Source organism: Telmatherina bonti (genome assembly GCF_933228915.1).
Source record: "Telmatherina bonti genome assembly, chromosome: 20".
NCBI lineage: Eukaryota > Metazoa > Chordata > Actinopteri > Atheriniformes > Telmatherinidae > Telmatherina > Telmatherina bonti.
In genome coordinates, this window is record NC_136618.1 from 36,273,624 (window position 1) to 36,294,548 (window position 20,925).

Below are 20,925 nucleotides of genomic sequence, written 5' to 3' on the forward strand. Positions count from 1 at the left end.
CCTGAGAACATTTTAAAGAGCAACAACATATTAAGAATGAAAAATCTGAAATGTGAGAGATTTGATTTATAGTATTAGGAACTTACTATGTTAAATTACTGTACATTGTGTAGGCAATAAGCTTAGGTTTCTGTCTGTTCCCTTTCAGACATTCATAAGGTGATTTTTATTCCTTTACTACTGCAATTATTAATTTATGCCTAGCATGTCTAAATAAATCTAGATAAACTGGAAATAAATAATGCAGCTGAAGGATGCTGAAAATAAGCATAATGTTAGGAAAAAAAGAAAATTCTTGACCTTAAAATAGGAATGGTGAACCAACGTAACTTTGCTAGAGTAAATTTCCCTTGCAATAAGTTCACTTTAGCTAAATGTGAGCTAACGGCGAGAAGAGAAGTTCTCAGAACAAGTGTATCTTCTTAGCAAGATCATGTTCAGCTTTCCCAGGAGAGAACTGAGTTATGAATCCACTGACAATATAGTCTCACACACACAATTACAATGTAATATTCAAGTTACATGATGTTCACAGCACAGAACATGGTCCACATAATATGTTTGCCACAGGATTCAGAAGAAAACTATTATAATTATGAGGCTATGATCTTTATTTTCCCCTTACTGGAGAAGAAAATACACCACATGACCAAATGGTTCAGTCTCAAAAGCTCGTCTGCTGTATGGTGTTGGACACATTGCAGCGTTCCCTTCTAAACCCTTGTCAGCATGCAGCTTGGTCCACAGGGACCTCAAATGTCTATCTTGCCTGAAGGGGATTCAGAGGAGGGGCTGGGGGAGAGTGAGTTCTTGATCCGGGTCACTGTAGAGTTCTGGGTGTCACGCGTGGTCAGTCAGGAGACTGGAGCAGAAACGGTCCCTACAACCTACAGCATCATTCCACCTCCCTTCTGTGACCGATCTAAGTCCTGGAGCAGAACCTGATATGCAGATGTGGCTGCATGGACCCGGCCGCTGCTGATGGGGCCCGGAGATCCCAGAACCAGAGGGTCTGGCAGAGCCCTGTTGGTTGTGACTGTGAACAGTGTGGATATGGCTCCTATGGTGGACATGTGAGCTGGATTTTCACCTTTGACCTCTGGAGGTGATGGATCCTCCTTGTCCTCAGACTGTGTTTCAGTTGTGGGATTTTCTGGAAGTAAAAGACTAACGGATGTGGCCGGCAGGCAGCACAAGTCCCACCCCGACTACAGAGTCAGATGATGTTTTCTGGAATAAGCTGCACCCTGATTCTGTCAGGAAGACTGTTGGGTTCACTCAGTTCTCTGTGGAAAACCTGGATCTCCTTCCTTGAACTTTTGCCTACTGTCTGATCCTTTACATGTTACTCTTTGTTAATTACACATATGGACCTGATTTATCTACCAGGAAGTTTTGATGAACATGTGTCGGGCACTTCCTGGCATGAATTCCTGATTGTATGCTGATTGGAGGAGAGCATGGTGGCTGTGGTGCGTCTGACTCCTGAGCAGATCGAGTGATACGAGCTGAATGATTATCCACAAGACCAGGCCAAGGAATGAGGCCCTACAACCAAACATTTACTCACTGTTTCTGCTTAGCTTTATACCACATTTATGAGCATGTATAAAATTTTGCACTCCTGCAGACTTCTGCAACTGAACAATGACACAGACATCTCTGCTCTGCTGCAGGGAAGCTGAACAGTTCATACAGACAAGTTAACTTCTGGCACGCTATGCTTTATAAAAAAAAAAAAAAAAAAAAAGTGATGAATACGAAGTTTTTAATGTTTGAGACAGAATAGATGTCAAAAGAGAAAAAATAAGCCGCTATATGACATTGAATAAGAAGGTAGTTTTGTAATTTCCCGACTTCAGCGAATGCAACACAAGTACAACAATCTCCGTGTTTTATTTGCTGACAGCTGGTGTTTTATCCCTAATCTGAACTCATTATTTTGAATTAAAGCAGACATGCTCAGCGGTTAAAATACACATCAGATGATTTTTGTTTAAAGAGTAGAAGCAACTCTTGCGATGGCTGCCAGTAAACAGACCAGTCTCTTAGTTAACACGCTTAATAAAAATAACAAACAAGTCATTTAAGCCCTGTATGTCCTCAAAATAACATGAATATGAGGCAGATTATTTGTAACAGTATTGATACTTCCAAAGTTAAGCTAACTATGCTAAACAGTTAGCCTTGGCCTTTTCTTTGCATTAAAATCATTAAGGAAGAAGTGCTGCTGTGAGTGTGTGCATGTACATGTGTGTGTCGTGTTGTTGTAGATGTAAACAGCTTTACCATCAGTATTAGAAGTTTGTTTCTAAATGCTGCTTTAGTTCAAATGTAGATAGAAAACAAACAGCTTTATTATGACCTGAAGGTCTCTGGCTGTTCAGTACCTGAAGTCCAGCTGTTAAAGATGGGTTTACATCTTGTTGCTTTATGCTTATGCTTATGTTTACAATATATTTGGAATAGAAAGCCAGTCTTATTATGATCTCAGTTTTGTGTGTGTTGCTCCTGAATGGGTCTGTTGGAGTCTGAGAGAGACAAACCAGAGTAAACCATGAGACTAAACTAGACTACATTACTGATTAAATCAACAGTTCTGAATGAGCTTTATTTAATATATGCAGAGATTCTTCAGTGTGGTTCTGCTTCTGTCATTTAGCAGACATGACATAAACAACACGAGCAGTAAATCAGAAAGGAAATTCCAGCATGGATAAGTGTTGGTCAGACTGCTGGGAGTCCAGTTTGACACATGTCCTGCTATGCAGTACTAGAGGATTTTTTCTGGTTGCTGATTAAGATGAGACTACCTGATAGGAACTTTGCAATAATTAATTAAATGAATTTGGTTACTTTGAATGATTACCTACCAGATAACTGAGTGGCCCTAACTGTTGCTTTGTATTGTTCATGTTTTACTCCATGACTGTTTAGCTGAAACTGACTATCCTCTGCACCCCCCAGGCCTGGCCCCTGACCGACCTCTAGTTGACCCTGACTTGATTTTCCTTTTGATGCTGTTTGCTCTGACTGTGACACGGTGGAGGCTGCAGCTCTCCCGTCTCAGTTCTCATTACTTGAGCTTACTCTTTAGCTGAAAACAAGTCCATGTTTTGGCGCTCTCTTATGAATGACTTTCTGGATGCCATTTTCCTGAATGTTTTCCTCCCCCAGGTTGCAGACGGGGAAATTTCCTTCTGGCTCTCTTTTCAGGTCTTCCTTGGACCAAAAGTACTTTTTCTGGTTCTGATGTACATGCGCATGCGTAACATGGAAACATGGGCCTTTTTGTGATTCTTTTTGCAGGACCCTCACCCAAGTGGGCATGGTTCCCTCCAAGACTGCCTGTTCAGACACAGCTCTGTGTGAAAGTAATGTTTTAACATATTGTCCTAACCTCATAAGAACCCTTTTCAGGCATTTGCACACAGGTGAAAGCTGCCCTTCATGAATCAGCATCTATGCAGCTCTATTCACTTCAGCCGGGAGATTTTGTCCTGATGAGAAGCTTTAAACATCAGCGCTGGAACCAACATCGATGGTTTAGGCCATTTCAGGTTTTCCTGACGACCCAGACAGCGGTAAAGGTCGCAGAGTGAGCTGCTTGGCACTACAGATTGCTTGAACCTCCTGAAGCTCTTCAGTCTGAAATTACAGAAGAATAACGCACCACCCAACAAAGGGCAGAATAATCCCTGTGGTTGCGTGGGTAAGTGAGATAGTCTACTCTCACGCCTGAAGACCAGCCTTCGCTCTCAAGCAACATTTGAGAAACATTTATTGTTAGACTCAGATTTTGAAGCTGAAGCAAATGGCTCCTCACTATTGTAATTTCTGAAAGATTCTTTAAAACCTGATAGGCATGAGGTTCCTGATGTTTTGAGAATGTTGTCTTCTGTATGTATTTTTGCATTCTGATAACAATTTCTCAATTTATTGTTGGTCCTGTAGGACCAAGAGGAGGGAGTGTGTTGGGGAAAATTGTTATGAGTTTGGTTTGTATTAAGTATTAGACATATATGCATTGATTTGCTGTGATCCTGCTGTGTTTTGTGTCTATGCACAAAGCTTTCTTTAAGTCATATGATCCTTGTCTGGAATGTGCAGACAAAGTCTGAGACAGGAAGAGTTTCCTGCAGGGCATCGGTTTTTGTCAACTGCTTGGTTGACCAGTTGTCTAAAGGTTAGAGGTTAAAGGTAATAAAGTAATATAGTGAGTGATTGATGCTTAGTGAGTTCAGTTTAGTCTTAAATAAGAGATAATGATTGTTTCATATGGTGTGCTCAGCAACTAGGAGGAGTTAAGCATGGTTTATAATTGGGTGTTACTTCAGCATCTGCAGAGAGAGTTCTCTCTCCAAGCTCCAGCGTGTGCTTGTATTAGTTTATAATAAAATGTTCATTGTAAGAAGACAGTTGACTCTTAGATGTATTACAACTTCTCAAGACCAGAGTATTTTCCACCACAGTTTCTTTCATCCCAGATGCATTTGGCGTTGGGTTTCTTTCATCCCAGATGCATTTGGTGTTGGGTTTCTTTCCTCCCAGATGTGTTTGGCGTTGGGTTTCTTTCATCCCAGATGCATTTGGTGTTGGGTTTCTTTCCTCCCAGATGTGTTTGGCGTTGGGTTTCTTTAATCCCAGATGTGTTTGGCGTTGGGTTTCTTTTCATCCTAGATGTGTTTGGCGTTGGGTTTCTTTCATCCCAGATGTGTTTGGCGTTGGGTTTCTTTAATCCCAGATGTGTTTGGCGTTGGGTTTCTTTTCAGCCTAGATGTGTTTGGCGTTGGGTTTCTTTCATCCCAGATGTGTTTGGCATTGGGTTTCTTTCATCCCAGATGCTTTTGGCGTTGGGTTTCTTTCAACCCAGATGTGTTTGGCGTTGGGTTTCTTTTCATCCCAGATGCATTTGGCGTTGGGTTTCTTTCATCCCAGATGTGTTTGGCGTTGGGTTTCTTTCATCCCAGATGCATTTGGCGTTGGGTTTCTTTCATCCCAGATGTGTTTGGCGTTGGGTTTCTTTTCATCCTAGATGTGTTTGGCGTTGGGTTTCTTTAATCCCAGATGTGTTTGGCGTTGGGTTTCTTTCATCCCAGATGCTTTTGGCGTTGGGTTTCTTTCATCCCAGATGTGTTTGGCGTTGGGTTTCTTTTCATCCCAGATGCATTTGGCGTTGGGTTTCTTTCATCCCAGATGTGTTTGGCGTTGGGTTTCTTTCATCCCAGATGCATTTGGCGTTGGGTTTCTTTCATCCCAGATGCATTTGGCGTTGGGTTTCTTTCATCCCAGATGTGTTTGGCGTTGGGTTTCTTTCATCCCAGATGTGTTTGGCGTTGGGTTTCTTTCATCCCAGATGTGTTTGGCGTTGGGTTTCTTTCATCCCAGATGTGTTTGGCGTTGGGTTTCTTTCATCCCAGATGCTTTTGGCGTTGGGTTTCTTTCATCCCAGATGCTTTTGGCGTTGGGTTTCTTTCATCCCAGATGTGTTTGGCGTTGGGTTTCTTTCATCCCAGATGCATTTGGCGTTGGGTTTCTTTCATCCCAGATGTGTTTGGCGTTGGGTTTCTTTCATCCCAGATGTGTTTGGCGTTGGGTTTCTTTCATCCCAGATGCTTTTGGCGTTGGGTTTCTTTCATCCCAGATGCATTTGGCGTTGGGTTTCTTTCATCCCAGATGTGTTTGGCATTGGGTTTCTTTCATCCCAGATGTGTTTGGCGTTGGGTTTCTTTAATCCCAGATGTGTTTGGCGTTGGGTTTCTTTTCAGCCTAGATGTGTTTGGCGTTGGGTTTCTTTAATCCCAGATGTGTTTGGCGTTGTGTTTCTTTCATCCCAGATGCTTTTGGCGTTGGGTTTCTTTCATCCCAGATGTGTTTGGCGTTGGGTTTCTTTCATCCCAGATGTGTTTGGCGTTGGGTTTCTTTCATCCCAGATGTGTTTGGCGTTGGGTTTCTTTCATCCCAGATGTGTTTGGCGTTGGGTTTCTTTCATCCCAGATGCTTTTGGCGTTGGGTTTCTTTCATCCCAGATGCTTTTGGCGTTGGGTTTCTTTCATCCCAGATGTGTTTGGCGTTGGGTTTCTTTCATCCCAGATGCATTTGGCGTTGGGTTTCTTTCATCCCAGATGTGTTTGGCGTTGGGTTTCTTTCATCCCAGATGTGTTTGGCGTTGGGTTTCTTTCATCCCAGATGCTTTTGGCGTTGGGTTTCTTTCATCCCAGATGCATTTGGCGTTGGGTTTCTTTCATCCCAGATGTGTTTGGCATTGGGTTTCTTTCATCCCAGATGTGTTTGGCGTTGGGTTTCTTTCATCCCAGATGCTTTTGGCGTTGGGTTTCTTTCATCCCAGATGTGTTTGGCGTTGGGTTTCTTTTCATCCCAGATGTGTTTGGTGTTGGGTTTCTTTCATCCCAGATGCATTTGGCGTTGGGTTTCTTTCATCCCAGATGTGTTTGGCGTTGGGTTTCTTTCATCCCAGATGCTTTTGGCGTTGGGTTTCTTTCATCCCAGATGTGTTTGGCGTTGGGTTTCTTTCATCCCAGATGCTTTTGGCGTTAGGTTTCTTTCATCCCAGATGTGTTTGGTGTCGGGTTTCTTTCATCCCAGATGTGTTTGGCGTTGGGTTTCTTTCATCCCAGATGTGTTTGGCGTTGGGTTTCTTTCATCCCAGATGCTTTTGGCCTTGGGTTTCTTTCATCCCAGATGCTTTTGGCGTTGGGTTTCTTTAATCCCAGATGTGTTTGGCGTTGGGTTTCTTTCATCCCAGATGCTTTTGGCGTTGGGTTTCTTTCATCCCAGATGCTTTTGGCGTTGGGTTTCTTTCATCCCAGATGTGTTTGGCGTTGGGTTTCTTTCATCCCAGATGTGTTTGGCGTTGGGTTTCTTTCATCCCAGATGTGTTTGGCGTTGGGTTTCTGTCATCCCAGATGCTTTTGACGTTGGGTTTCTTTCATCCCAGATGCTTTTGGCGTTGGGTTTCTTTAATCCCAGATGTGTTTGGCGTTGGGTTTCTTTCATCCCAGATGCTTTTGGCGTTGGGTTTCTTTCATCCCAGATGCTTTTGGCGTTGGGTTTCTTTCATCCCAGATGTGTTTGGCGTTGGGTTTCTTTCATCCCAGATGCTTTTGGCGTTAGGTTTCTTTCATCCCAGATGTGTTTGGTGTCGGGTTTCTTTCATCCCAGATGCTTTTGGCGTTGGGTTTCTTTCATCCCAGATGCTTTTGGCGTTGGGTTTCTTTAATCCCAGATGTGTTTGGCGTTGGGTTTCTTTCATCCCAGATGCTTTTGGCGTTGGGTTTCTTTCATCCCAGATGCTTTTGGCGTTGGGTTTCTTTCATCCCAGATGTGTTTGGCGTTGGGTTTCTTTCATCCCAGATGTGTTTGGCGTTGGGTTTCTTTCATCCCAGATGTGTTTGGCGTTGGGTTTCTGTCATCCCAGATGCTTTTGACGTTGGGTTTCTTTCATCCCAGATGTGTTTGGCGTTGGGTTTCTTTCATCCCAGATGCTTTTGGCGTTGGGTTTCTTTCATCCCAGATGCTTTTGGCGTTGGGTTTCTTTAATCCCAGATGTGTTTGGCGTTGGGTTTCTTTCATCCCAGATGCTTTTGGTGTTGGGTTTCTTTCATCCCAGATGCTTTTGGCGTTGGGTTTCTTTCATCCCAGATGTGTTTGGCGTTGGGTTTCTTTCATCCCAGATGTGTTTGGCGTTGGGTTTCTTTCATCCCAGATGTGTTTGGCGTTGGGTTTCTGTCATCCCAGATGCTTTTGACGTTGGGTTTCTTTCATCCCAGATGCTTTTGGCGTTGGGTTTCTTTCATCCCAGATGCGTTTGGTGTTGGGTTTCTTTCATCCCAGATGTGTTTGGCGTTGGGTTTCTTTCATCCCAGATGTGTTTGGCGTTGGGTTTCTTTCATCCCAGATGCTTTTGGCGTTGGGTTTCTTTAATCCCAGATGTGTTTGGCGTTGGGTTTCTTTCATCCCAGATGCTTTTGGCGTTGGGTTTCTTTCATCCCAGATGCTTTTGGCGTTGGGTTTCTTCAATCCCAGATGTGTTTGGCGTTGGGTTTCTTTCATTCCAGATGTGTTTGGCGTTGGGTTTCTTTCATCCCAGATGTGTTTGGCGTTGGGTTTCTTTCATCCCAGATGCATTTGGCGTTGGGTTTCTTTCATCCCAGATGTGTTTGGCGTTGGGTTTCTTTCATCCCAGATGTGTTTGGCGTTGGGTTTCTTTCATCCCAGATGCATTTGGCGTTGGGTTTCTTTCATCCCAGATGCATTTGGCGTTGGGTTTCTTTCATCCCAGATGTGTTTGGCGTTGGGTTTCTTTCATCCCAGATGTGTTTGGCGTTGGGTTTCTTTCATCCCAGATGTGTTTGGCGTTGGGTTTCTGTCATCCCAGATGCTTTTGACGTTGGGTTTCTTTCATCCCAGATGCTTTTGGCGTTGGGTTTCTTTCATCCCAGATGCGTTTGGTGTTGGGTTTCTTTCATCCCAGATGTGTTTGGCGTTGGGTTTCTTTCATCCCAGATGCTTTTGGCGTTGGGTTTCTTTAATCCCAGATGTGTTTGGCGTTGGGTTTCTTTCATCCCAGATGCTTTTGGCGTTGGGTTTCTTTCATCCCAGATGCTTTTGGCATTTGGTTTCTTTCATCCCAGATGCTTTTGGCGTTGGGTTTCTTTCATCCCAGATGCTTTTGGCGTTGGGTTTGTTCAATCCCAGATGTGTTTGGCGTTGGGTTTCTTTCATCCCAGATGTGTTTGGCGTTGGGTTTCTTTCATCCCAGATGCTTTTGGCGTTGGGTTTCTTTCATCCCAGATGTGTTTGGCGTTGGGTTTCTTTCATCCCAGATGTGTTTGGCGTTGGGTTTCTTTCATCCCAGATGTGTTTGGCGTTGGGTTTCTTTCATCCCAGATGTGTTTGGCGTTGGGTTTCTTTCATCCCAGATGCTTTTGGCGTTGGGTTTCTTTCATCCCAGATGTTTTTGGCGTTGGGTTCTTTTCACCCCAGATGTGTTTGGCGTTGGGTTTCTTTAATCCCAGATGTGTTTGGCGTTGGGTTTCTTTTCATCCCAGATGTTTTTGGCGTTGGGTTTCTTTCCTCCCAGATGTGATTGGCGTTGGGTTTCTTTCATCCCAGATGTGTTTGGTGTTGGGTTTCTTTCCTCCCAGATGTGTTTGGCGTTGGGTTTCTTTCATCCCAGATGTGTTTGGTGTTGGGTTTCTTTAATCCCAGATGTGTTTGGCGTTGGGTTTCTTTCATCCCAGATGTGTTTGGCGTTGGGTTTCTTTTCATCCTAGATGTGTTTGGCGTTGGGTTTCTTTCATCCCAGATGCGTTTGGCATTGGGTTTCTTTCATCCCAGATGCTTTTGACGTTGGGTTTCTTTCATCCCAGATGTGTTTGGCGTTGGGTTTCTTTTCATCCCAGATGTGTTTGGCATTGGGTTTCTTTCATCCCAGATGCTTTTGACGTTGGGTTTCTTTCATCCCAGATGTGTTTGGCGTTGGGTTTCTTTCATCCCAGATGCTTTTGGCGTTGGGTTTCTTTAATCCCAGATGTGTTTGGCGTTGGGTTTCTTTCATCCCAGATGCTTTTGGCGTTGGGTTTCTTTAATCCCAGATGTGTTTGGCGTTGGGTTTCTTTCATCCCAGATGTGTTTGGCGTTGGGTTTCTTTCATCCCAGATGTGTTTGGCGTTGGGTTTCTTTCATCCCAGATGTGTTTGGCGTTGGGTTTCTTTCATCCCAGATGTGTTTGGCGTTGGGTTTCTTTTCATCCTAGATGTGTTTGGCGTTGGGTTTCTTTCATCCCAGATGCGTTTGGCATTGGGTTTCTTTCATCCCAGATGCTTTTGACGTTGGGTTTCTTTCATCCCAGATGTGTTTGGCGTTGGGTTTCTTTTCATCCCAGATGTGTTTGGCATTGGGTTTCTTTCATCCCAGATGCTTTTGACGTTGGGTTTCTTTCATCCCAGATGTGTTTGGCGTTGGGTTTCTTTCATCCCAGATGCTTTTGGCGTTGGGTTTCTTTAATCCCAGATGTGTTTGGCGTTGGGTTTCTTTCATCCCAGATGCTTTTGGCGTTGGGTTTCTTTCATCCCAGATGCTTTTGGCGTTTGGTTTCTTTCATCCCAGATGCTTTTGGCGTTGGGTTTCTTTAATCCCAGATGCTTTTGGCGTTGGGTTTCTTCAATCCCAGATGTGTTTGGCGTTGGGTTTCTTTCATCCCAGATGTGTTTGGCGTTGGGTTTCTTTCATCCCAGATGTGTTTGGCGTTGGGTTTCTTTCATCCCAGATGTGTTTGGCGTTGGGTTTCTTTCATCCCAGATGCTTTTGGCGTTGGGTTTCTTTAATCCCAGATGTGTTTGGCGTTGGGTTTCTTTCATCCCAGATGTGTTTGGCGTTGGGTTTCTTTCATCCCAGATGTGTTTGGCGTTGGGTTTCTTTCATCCCAGATGTGTTTCACAACGGGTTCCTTTCATCCCAGATGCGTTTCACAACGGGTTCCTTTCATCCCAGGTGCGTTTGGCGTTGTGTTTCTTTGATCCAGCCTTCATTGTTCGGTTTTCTTTGACTGCATTTTAATAAGTTTGTGCACCATGAAAGAATTAGATGTCTTTTCCACAGTGGAGCTGTAGCTCTTTCACCGTGGTCACAGAAGCAGAACAAAATCATAAAAAAACCTTTTGTAAAGGAAGCTCCCTATCTACATAACAACCGCACCATCCCCCCAACCTGGCTCCATCAGTACCAGCATGAGCAGCCGTGGCTGTGTCTCACTGTGTGTAGCTGTTTAGGAGATTTGCAGTGTGATGTTATTCACCGGCAAAAAACTTTCCAGACACTATAAAAAGGATGATGGCTTATTGCTAAGTGGCAGAGATGACGCTTGCACACATTCATGCAGGTTGCTAGGTGACAGTAATAGCATGTGATGAAAGAGATGTGGAGGAGTGGCTGTCACCTGCACGGCTGTCATCTGAGCAGGAGATGCGTTGACGTGCGGCTGTTGAAAGCAGGATGTGTTGTAAGTATGTCAGGATGCAGACTGGAGGGGTTACAGTCTGTCTGTAGCACAAAGCGGCTGCTGGCAGAAAAACGAGCCAGGCAGACACGTTGGCCCTCCAAACCGCCGATGTGCAAGTGAACCAAAACACTGCAAAAACAAAAAAAAGTGCTGCCTTCAGGACAGAAAGCATCAAATAAGTGTTGAAAATATGAAAGATTGAGAAATGAAAGCCTGCATCATGTTTCCATCCTTGTCCTCTGCTGAGATGACTTGAATGGGTTTCATGATGAGATCACAGACGTTTCAACGCATTATGAATAAAAAAAACTCCTGTTGCTATTGTTACACAATATATGATCTCTGTCTGTTCACTTTATCCCAAAACACCTCCATTGATTCTTCACTCAGACATTAACAAATAAAAAACACAAATACAAGTTTCAGCTAAATTCCATTGTTTTTAGTCTTTTGTTCTTTTCTGTAAAACATGGAGTCGGTGCAGATTTGACAAACGACTCGGCGGATTGTTGGTTTCCTCGAGCTAAAAGCAGAGCCAGAACTAACAAGCTGAAAACTCGATAGCTGTATGTGAAAATGTGAAAGAACAGATGAAAATACATGAACGAATGGGAGGAGAATCCCGCTCTAATCTGATAAAAACAAATGTTTTGAAAGTTTGAACGTTTGTGTTTGAAAATTACAAACCTGAAATAAAGTTTTGAAACGTTGAAAAGTATCATGAATCTCTGGAAGATTGTCCTTAAATTCTTATTTGTCAGAAGTGCAACATGCAAATGAGTTACAACCTCAGAGATGACTCATTGTTGTGTCGCCACATTAGTCTGCACAAACATCTGACGCCTTCTGATACGAGATCAGAAAACTGCTGCCTGCATGTTCAGTTTTGAAATGTTAAAATCTTTCTGCATTGTGTTGTCTGACAGCTCTGGCTGCAACGCTTGTTCTTTTTCATACCTCCGGTTCACCCTCTCATTTTCAGTTACGTCCACACCACTGTGAGGTTGTGATCATGTGATCTTTGCCAGCGCTCTCTCACTGCTTTGCTTTAAAAAAACAACTATTCAATTCATGAATTTTTTTTGTTAAAGTTTATTAAAGGTAGTGAAAGTTAAGTAATTAAAATTATTTTTATGTTTTTGTTTCAAAATAGACGTGAAAATATTTGGCTTTATATTTGTGTTTTGGTCAATAGAACATTCAGTCACAAAGAATAATTTTTTTTCCCCGTGATTTTCAGATAAATGACGAATGTTTGTGAAGTTTATGTGCTTTTTATAGATTCCTGAATGTTTAATAAAGCCCCAGAAACATGAGGTGCTGTGTAGTCTTTAATATTCGACAGGTTGGGTTTTAATCCGCAGCAAACAGCTGATTGTAGTAGAATAACTACAGATTAGAGATATGTGTAACTGGTTTTATTTCCACTTCCTTTTGGAAAGTCAGCCTCATTTTACAGCCTTTTCACACACAAGTGTGACAAAACAAGTTTGGCCAGCGCAAACTTCAGTTTAAGCTCTCACTGGCTTCTCTGCTCTCTGAGATCACTGAGCAATGGAGGAAGAATTCCCACTGATGAATCTTTCTCATGCATCTCAAGGTCACACCTGCAAAATGCATTTAATAAAAGACTTATTCATAGCTGGTCCTTTCACAACATGGCAGTGCCATTGATCAGATCAGTATGGAGAAATTGCATTCATTGGTGTGAAATAATGAGAATAGCATTTGATGTAGAAAAAATAGAATCATATCTGGTGGTTAGAGTCTGAGGCTGCATCGAGGCTAATCGAGACACAAGGAAGCCCCTGTAAACAATGGTGGTGGACTTAGAAGAAGCAAATATTGGATAAACTCCATCTTGGACATCTGGAGAGGGCCAAGTTAGGAAGGAGGTGGGAAGTGTGACCCACAGTCCAGAGGCAGGGTGACAGAGAAGTGATGTTTTAAAAGGAAGAAAAACAGACTGATTATTGAGGGAGATGAGATTAGAGACTACTAGACCAAAACAGTGGTATCATAATAAATTTAAAGATGGTATAACAGCATAAAAAACAATTAATATGAAAGATTCTGCCATGATTCTAAGGCCAACAGGAATTTTTAATGTGTTTTTAACCATTTCAATTCTATTGGCCTTATGGTAAAATAAATTACATCCACACCCTGAGAAAAAGCAGAGAAAAACCAGTGACAAAATCTAGCTAATAGGATCAATGAGATACCATTATTGAACTTTGGCCAAAGCTTTTTTAATCCATCCATTCACAAATTGCACTTTGTGTCATTGGCCTTTATTGTGGCTGCAGAAGCTTTGTCAGGGTTGTGATTGGTCATCAGATGTCGGTCTACCTCTTTTACACAACTGCCACACATCCAGTGGGAACACCTAGGTTGCCTAGTTGAGACTATAAGCAATGTCCTAGCACCCTGTAAGCCTGCTTAGATGTTTAAGCCCCAGGTCAAACTTCCCACTCGCCTATCGTTCCCATCTCCTCTGGGCAGGGCAGAACATGGCAGTTCATCAAAAGCTTGGGTCCACTACCAGAGTACTGGGAGCTTGACGCTCCCCTTAGTATCTTTGCTGTTTCTAGGAGTGCTCTTCTGGATGGAGATGTCTGATGTTTCTCCATGCTCCTTTTACCCTGATATTTACAGCATTGGGGATGGATACATCGATCACTACGGTCTTCCTCTGCTGCTTATCTATTATCCTTATGCTCGGTTGGTTGGCCACCACCATTTTATCTGTGTGGATATGGAAGTCCCCCAGGATCTTAGCCCTTTTTATTCTACACCACTTTGGGAGGTGTCTCTCATTGGGACTTAGGATTCTCCAGTCCATATACTGCACAGATGTTTCTGTACACTATGCATGGTTATGGCGTTCCATGTATTCTTTGCCTGCCAGTATCTTGCACCCTGCTGTGAGGTGCTGGATTGTTTCAGGGACTCCTTTTTGCAGTCTGCACCTGGAGTCCTGCCTGGTGTGGTAGATCTGAGACTCTAAGGCCCTGGTAATCAGGGCTTACTCCTGTGCTGCCAGTCCAGCCCAGTCAGTCCCTGGGACTTGTTCATATTGGCCACTTCAGCAATCTGTCTCCTCCAGGTTCCATTGACTGAGACATTCACTAAGTGCAACATTCGTCAGGGTCTTTGTCCTGATGTTTTCATGAAGCTTGAATGTTTCAACTTAAATAGAAGCCCTGATGTTCAATCGTCCTCGACCTCCTTCCTTGCACTTAGTGTATAGTCACTGGACACTGGACTTGGGTTGGAACCCTCCATGCATGATGAACAGCTTTTGTGTTTTAACATATGTGGTCTGAACTTCCTCCTTTGGCCGGCTTATTATCCCAGCAGGGTATCTGATCACTGGCAGGGCGTAGCTATTAATGGCCCAGATCTTGTTCTTGCAATTGAGCTGACTTCTCAGTGCTTGCTTTACTTGCCCTCTGTATGGACAACCTTCTCTGTCTTTGTTACATTCTGCCTCATTTCCCCAGTCCGAATGACATTCCGATGTCCCTGCTGTAGATCCTGATGGTGTGGATCAGTGAGTCAAGGTCTCGCTCTCTCCTAGTGTACAGCTCGATGTCATCCATGTAGAGGAGGTGACTGTTGGTGGCCCCATTCCTGTGGTGGTATCCATAGCCAGTCATGATTAATTGGTTGAGGGGGTTCTGGCCTATACAGAGCAGCAGCAGTGACAGAACATCTTCCTGGTATATGGCACATTTGATGGAGACTTGTGCAATTGGCTTGAATTTGGCTTCCAGGGTCGTCTGCCACAACCTCACTTAGTTTGCAACGAAGGCTCTTAGACTGATGTTGATCTTGCACAACTTCAGACTTTCCAGGATCCATATGTGTAGCATTGAGTTGAAGGTTTTATGGTAATCAATCCAGGCAGTACACAGGTTTGTCTGTCTAGTTTTGCAGTCACAGGTGATAGTTCTATAAACCAGCAGTTGATGTTTAGCTCCTCTGGTTCCTTTACCAATGCCTTTCACTGTCTCAGCTACGTATTGATCCACGTGTCCACTTAGTTTAGTGATGCCTGTGATGCCTGTCAGGAGCTACCATGTTGTGGACAGGCAGTGTTGGTCAATAGTTGGATGGGACTATTCACTTGTGGGGATCTTTTAATATCAGCACTGTCAGTCCCTTGGTTAGCTTTTCAGGGTGAGTCTCGTCCCGAGTTGATTCATTTGCGCTGATAGGTGCTGATGGAGTGAAGTTAGCTTCTTTAGCCAGTAGGCATGGATCATGTCTGAGCCAGGTGCAGATCAGTTCTTCATCCCCGATATTCTATACTGGATGGTTACTTGATTCTTGTTCAGGGACGGAGTCTACTTATAGTTCCCTTAGCCAATTTGTTTCACTGCTATGTGATGCCTCTTTCTCCCACGTCTTTTCAGTATTGTTCTTTCTCAAGTGTTGGTGGGTTAGCTTGTGTGGTATTACCCTGCCAATGGCAGTACATCTTAGGTGGGTTATTTAAACCTGGCCTCTATTTCTTTTGTGTATCTCCTAAGTTGTGTAGCCAAGCTTGGAGTCGGTTTTTGGCATTTTCCAGGGGCCAAGGTATGGGGATCTAGCTGTGCCTCTTGCGTATCTCTTTAATGGTTGTACCCTTCTGGAGTTCTGAGAGATGGCTAACTTACCTTTGAGTTGCTTTGATTTTGAGCTAGGATATGACACCCCATCCCAGCAGAGCTGAGGAAACAACCAGGGCCAGAGCTAAGCGAAAGCCTGAGCTAGAGGAAAATCAGAGGTGTTACAAGCCATTGATTCCTTCTGTCATCATGGGGATTGTGAACTGTTGCCCAACAAGATGTCTGCACTGACCAACCAGCAAATCTAGAAGGAGAGCAGCTTGTTCATCTTGGCTGAACAACCTACTACCAGATGCTAATGTGGACCTGCTGGAATTCACTGCTGTGAGAGCCAATAGACTCCAATAGAGAGTGAGAAAAGCAAAGGTGGGGTACCCATCATGTATGTCAATAACTGCTGGATATATTTATGAAAAGACAGTCTCATGCTGCCAGGACTCAGAACTGCTGGCCATTAGTCAGCAACGAGATTATCTGCTGAGAGAGTTTAGTCACACGATCGTCATCTGTGTTTACATCCCTCCTTGAGCAGATGTGTCCAACACGTGATAAAATCTATACTGTCACAGCAGCGCTGCAGGAACAGCACCCTGAGGCTCTTGCGATCATTTCTGGGGACTGTAACCATGCAACTTTGGACTCTACTTTGGCTGTTTTCAATCAAGTTGTAGACTGTCAGACAAGAAAGAATAGAACAATTGATCTGCTGTATGATAATGTACGAGATTTATATAGAATGACTCCCCTCCCCCACTCAGAAAGTCTGATCACAACCTGGTCCATCTACAGCCACTGCATACCCCCCTTGTCCAAATGCAACCAGAGACAACCCAATCAGACAGGAGATGGTCCTCTGAGAAGAAAAGTATCTTGAGGGACTGGTTTTACAGCACAGTCTGGAATGTTCCGATGAACCCGCATGGTGAGGACATAGAGGGGATGACCCACTGTCTGACGGATTACCTGAACTTCTGTGCAGATGGAATCTTACCTGCCAAGACTGTTTGCAAGACTGTTTGTTGCTACCCTAATAAGCCATGGGAAACACGGGAAGTTAAGACTGTCCTAAACAAGAAGAATGCTAACTTTAGGAAGCCATGTAAGCAGCACAGCAGGAGGTGAAACACTGAGGGAGGGAAGTCAAGAACAGCTATAGGAGAATGGTGGAGCAGAAGCTGAACGGAAATAACATAAGGGAGGTCTGGGAAGGTGTGAGGACCATCACAAGTCTCAACACAAAGATCATAGGCATATGGCGGACATGGGGGAGAATGGAGAGGCCTAACAAAATGATTAATTTCTTCAACAGGTTCAATCAGACCTTGCCCCCACCCCTATCTTCACCACAGCCATCTCGCCCTCTTCCTTCCACGCACTTTCAATACAGACGTTTAATAAAAATCTAAGTCTCGAATTGTTCCATTACAGGTTATTTATCCGTTTCTTTTAATTTTCCTGTTTGTTCTTGTGTACATGCAGTAATAGGCACTACGGTTACTTGTGAAATTAACTGATGCTGAATGACTTCACACACATACATACATGTACACGTAGGCACGCAAAACCCTTTTGCAGACACTCTCTAGCATAACCACTGCACCTTTGTTAAGAAACATACATGAACAGGATTGAATATTCTGCAGAGCTCCAGCAGCGTTTCCATCTTCAGTTTATCAAGATCAGCTGCTGAAACATTTCTGCTCAGAGAGTTTTAGGATGTTTCTGTTGGAAGCTGCAATATTTACATTAACTGCACTAAGCAGGACCTTTATTCTGAAATGTCATACACTGGAAAAGAAGTGCTTGTGAATGTTCGAGACTGACACAAGTGTTGTAGCCTGAAGCGGCCATATTGGGAATCATATCATGAAAATAATTGGTGAATCCCTTCAATTCTTGCACAGCTTTAGAGAGAGCCAATCGTAACAGAGACTCTCCATCTCGGACTGTCTTTAGAGGATGTCGGCTCACTGAATGTTCTGCGCAGTACAGCAGCTGGTATGTAAGACACAACACATGTTATGAGCTAACTTCATTAACTTCAACAGTACCTGCTGCAGAATCACAACCTTATTTCTGCATCACTTCCTGAAACTATGGAGACAGTTCATGTGGTAATCGCGCGTAAAACAAATAAATGCTATTAAAGGGGGTTTGAGTTAATGCATTAATAACTTGTGAACCTTAGATCTTCTTCCTGTTATCTCATCATCATCTTTATTGGGTACATTTTCAAACTGGTCCTTGAATCTCCTGATCGGTCAATAGAGGTGTCAATGATCGAAAGACAGTAACAGATTACCAATGTCCTCCAAAAAATACTTCAACAACCATCAATTTAAGGGAGGTTGGTTCTGTCCCTCTAGGAAACACTGTTGTGGAGGAGAAGCAGCTGTGTATTACCCCAATGCACCCACCATGTCATCAATGCTGAATTTAAAGTGAAGTCATACCTGGATGGAGTATTGATTTCTTCATGACAATATTCATGACATTGTGCTTGACCAGTGAATTATTAAAATCATGATAAATTACAGTTAATTGAAAGATAGTCGATGGTCATTGAAATCTGAGCAAATAGCTGTTGGATTTCCTGTTTTGACAGTGACATTAGAGAGGTGGTGAGGATCCATTTCTTTTCTAATCACAAAGATTATCGCTTTGGCCAATTTTGAATAATCGTTACAGAGGATTTGACTCTTTGCTCTGGCTGATGACTTCATTGACTTCAATGCTGTGCTCCTCCTCTGTCACTGTGCATTCAGTGATGTTTGCAGCAATGATGATAACTCAAGGACTCTCTCAAAAAACACTTGAACCATGATACTCCTGCAGCTACATATGGAATTCCTTTCTTCATATACACTCAGTTCACTTCCAAACGTAGAGAAAAGTAAATTATTGTATGCATTCATCCAACATTAGACCCAAAACACATTTTACAGCACTGATTCAAGCAAAATAAAAGGAAACGGAAGAACCCAAAATCAAACCAGTACAGCCAGATAACGCTGTTGTCTAAAATCAGCCAACCTAACCCTGTTCACAGTGAGTTTATGCAGCTGCAGAGGGACGAGTGAATCAAGAGATTTAATGTAAAGTGATAGTTACCGGCGTTTGGAAACTTCTTTAATCTTCTGTACACCAACACGAATACTATGCATTACATTAATGTGAATTAGGGTGACTTTGATTTACTGTGATAATAGAGTATTTACAGTGGGATGACAGTTGGATAAATGTAAAGGTGCTTTGAGATAAAGTTGGCAGTGAACTAATAAACCTGCATTGAATTGAACCACTGAATGAATCGAGCTCCTTTTAAATAAAATACTAAAATATGCAGATAGTCCTTTTACTGTCCATTGGAATATGTTTAACATGATAACACATTGTTTCAACACAGCAGACGGGAAAAAAAACAAACATAAGGAACATCTCTTTCATCTGCCATCATTTTCACGCAGAGCTTTTTGGAGCCAGGACAGACATCACTTCTGAAACTTGCAAATATGTTTAATCATATTTGAAAAAGATCCCAAGAAGATATTCAACCTTGAAACGATCCTAAATTCTGCAAGTGTTAGGCTTTGTTTGGACCCATACAGGTACTTTAAGAACCAAACTGGAATTGCAACATCAGATTCATCCTGTTATTTTACATCTGAATAAGCCCCAGTCTTCTTTCCATTGACATCCCAGCTGCTGACAGCAGAATGAGCCGAGTGACTCGGTTCAGTTGGGCGGGGAGTGAATCTCCCTTTGTTTTGGTTTGCTTTCATTCTGCACTTTATTCAAGCAGGCTGAACAGCCTGGACAAAGTCACAGAGTAACAACTGTTCCCTAAGGGAGATCCAACTGGAAACCAGCACTGACCAAGAATAACAAGGCAGGAAGAAGAAGAAAACCCATATCCTGGATTAGACATGACAGGAAATGCAACCTGTCTAAACAGCTGCCAGAGCTGGAGCTCATGTATGACCACGTCTAGGCCATATTAACACCCAAACTACATTACATTTTCTATTTGCTGCTTTAATTCCCATTTCTAACATCTTTCTGGCATTTTATTCTGAAGCAAGTTGAGCTCACAGGTGCACAAGTCTACAGTAAAACTAAAGCGCTTGTCATTTACAACCTCATCATTCAGGAAAAATGTGTTTCCAAACCTTCTGCCTCCTGTGAAATGCTTCTGTTCTTTAACTAAATTAAATATTAATAAACACTTGAGATAAATTACTGTGTGAACAACTGCTGGGTAATCAGGCGTGCTTTCCTGCTGATCCTTCAGTTTGTCACAGGGGTGTTTTTCTGCATGTGTGGGATATCTCTGGATGCACCTTGAGCTGAGGGGCAGGAAAAGATCATCCCACATTAAAATCCTGCACGTTGCACAGGAATGTCAGTAAAATGACATTAAGGGACAAGTTTATACACAAAAACATGCACAGCGAATATACATGTATATATCTATATATATATATATATATATATATATATATATATATATATATATATATATATATATATATATATATATATATACATGTATATATAAAACCCACACATGCACCATTCACACATGCTAACACCACACAAACACACACACGCACACACACACTCACACAGCAGAGTTGCAAAGGAAGCATACAGATATGTGTCCGCGGGCTGTTTTTCTGTTCTTCAGCATGATCTTTAAATCACAGCAGGTGTCTCCTTTTCTTTTTTTAAGGATGCTCATGGTCATGTTGGACCAAACAAACCAGAAGACACAGACAAAGCCGAATCACTAAATTTGGAGAATTAAAGAGACATTGTTTTGTCTGTATTGTAAAATGACTAAATCCAGAATGTTGACGCACCAAATGGGTGCAGGAAAAGGAAGTAAAGACACACAGGACATCCAGCCTGGCGGGATTTGTCAGGATTAACTGCCCAATGTGAAGATTATAATAGGTAGTAGCTGTAACTATCATTTTAGATTTTCTATGTAATATCTTAGTGCTAAAGGCTTTTGAGACACAATCCCTTTTCCTAAGTGTTGCATGTATTGCACCTTTCGTATGATCCTTCTTGTCATCATGTCCTGAAGAGAAAAAATTCTCTTAATCTGCTTCTTGACAAATATCAGAGTCTGAATATCATTAATAGCAAGTAGATGTTGGAACCTGTCAGGATGTGATTTTCTTCAGGTGTGCCCTGACGGCCCCTCCCTGAGTCGTCACCTTATCATGGTGGAGGGGTTTGTGCGTCCCAAAGATCCTAGCAGCTATGTTGTCGGGG